This window comes from Elephantulus edwardii, unplaced genomic scaffold (assembly GCF_000299155.1).
Source record: "Elephantulus edwardii isolate Elephantulus edwardi_28Jun2011 unplaced genomic scaffold, EleEdw1.0 scaffold00107, whole genome shotgun sequence".
NCBI classification, from domain to species: domain Eukaryota; kingdom Metazoa; phylum Chordata; class Mammalia; order Macroscelidea; family Macroscelididae; genus Elephantulus; species Elephantulus edwardii.
The window spans coordinates 6037173-6039387 of NW_006399857.1; positions in this window are offsets into that span (position 1 = coordinate 6037173).

The window sequence follows — 2215 nt, forward strand, 5'->3', positions numbered from 1 at the left end:
CCCTGTGGGAGATGGATTGATTCGGTTACTGGAGCAATCAGGATGAGTGTGGGGGAGGCAATGAGATTGGCACAGGACAGAGCAGAGTTTAGAGCTATTGTGCATAGGGTTGCTATGAGTTGCAACCAACTCGACAGCACATAACAACAACAACAACAACATTGAAACAGATGGAGAATACTATTTAAAGATATATATCATTAGATACTATTGTCATGACAGGAGTTCAGAATGAAGGCTGAACAGTGGAGTGGACTTGAGGGGAGGGATTTTATTATAATAATGAAAGCATTTTTGTTGTTGTTGTTTTAATTTTTATTAATTTCAATGAAAATTTACAAAGACTCTGGATTTCCATTCATTCTTTGTTGCACTTTTCTCCCTTGCTAACCCTCCCCTCCAGTACAGTACCCTCTTGGAAATGTAAAATTCTTTCATTGTTCCACAATTCTTCCCCGAAGGTTCACTCCACTATGCAGCATTCACTTTGGACTCCTGTCAGGGCAAAAATTCCTAATCACATATCCCTTTTAAACCATTTTTCCCTCATCTGTTTTAGGGCAGTATACATTATTAAATCCATCTTTCTCAATCTCCTCCCAACCACAATGTCAGTTTTGGCACCATGCAGTATTTGTCCTCTGTTGACTGAAAAACTTCACTTAGCATAATGTCCTCCAGAGTAATCCATTTTGAATAATACTGCATGAGTTCCTTGTTTTTTCAATGCAGCATAGTATTCCATTGTGTGAACATATCACAGCGTCTCTATCTATTCATTTGTTGATGGGCACTCAGGTTGCTTTCCAACTTCTTGCTACTGTGAACAAAGGGGTGATAAATATGTGTGTATATATATATATATGCTTGGGTGTCATTTATGGTCTCTTTGGGGTATATTCCACGTAGTTCAATTGCTGGGTCAAATGATATCTCTATTTGCAACTTTTCGAGAAAGCGCCATACCATCTTCCACAGTTGTGGCACCATTTTACACTCCCACCAACAGTGAATAACGGTTCCAGTTTCTCCAAACCTCACCAGCATTTGTTGCTTGGTTTCTGTTAAATTTTGCTATTCTGACTGGGGTGAGATGATATCCCATAGTTGTTTTAATTTGGATCTCTCTTAGAGCTAGGGATTTTGAACATTTCTTCATGTGCTTGTTAGCCATCTAAATGTCTTCTTTGGTTCAGTGTCTGTTCATATCCTGTGTCTATTTTTCAGTTGGATTATTTACCATTATCTTTTTTTTTAACCTTCAAAGTGAAGAGTAGATTGGGAGGGTGGGGGTGGGCTGGACAAAAAGTGCAACAATGAATGAATGGAAACCCTAAGTCTCTATAAACTTTCATTAAAATTAATTAAAAAGCAAAAATTTGTTAACATGTAACATTTAGAATAGAGATAAATGCTATACATTTTCTCATGTATTGTAGATCTAATTATAGAGCTGCTAAAAGTAAAAGCAAAAACAATTTACTCAAAAATAGAGTGACTCACATCATTGTAGTAGTATAGAACAACCAGGCAGTTACAAAATACTCCATCAATCAAAGATTGTGTAATGTTTAAATATTGAAATATTAGAAAATTATGAAATTCTAACTTACTTGCTATGGTAATTTCTTATTATTAGTGTTCTTGGCTTAATATTTGTGACATACTCAAGTAATTTTGAAGACTGAAATTGTCAACAATTTCATTTTACTTTAATCTACAATCAAGAAGCATAGTAACAGCAGTCATGAAATAAAAAATTATATTGCATTGGAAAAATTTTCTTTAAAGACCATTCCAAAGTTCTAAAGAGCTAAGATGTAATTTTAAAAACTGAGACGTTCCTCTTCCAAACCATGGTGTTTTCAGTTGTGTTTTATGCATCAGAACATCGAACAGTGAATAAGAATGACCAAAAAAATAGCGATGTCATTAAATTGTATTGTTCATGGCGAGTAGTGAGTATGTCATGGACAACCACAAGGACATGTAAATCTTGGTTGGAGAAAGTGAAAACAAGGTGCTCCTTAGAGACAAGGATGGTGAAACTTCCTCTCACAAATTAATCATAAAATCTTCTGTAATTATAATGACAAACTGAAAAAGAATTGTGTCACATTTACTGTCAAAAGGATTACTTCAAGATCTCTCCTGAGTTATTTTTTACCTCAGAAAACCCACTGGAGAGGAAGATATGAATCAGTTCTGAGTTGAT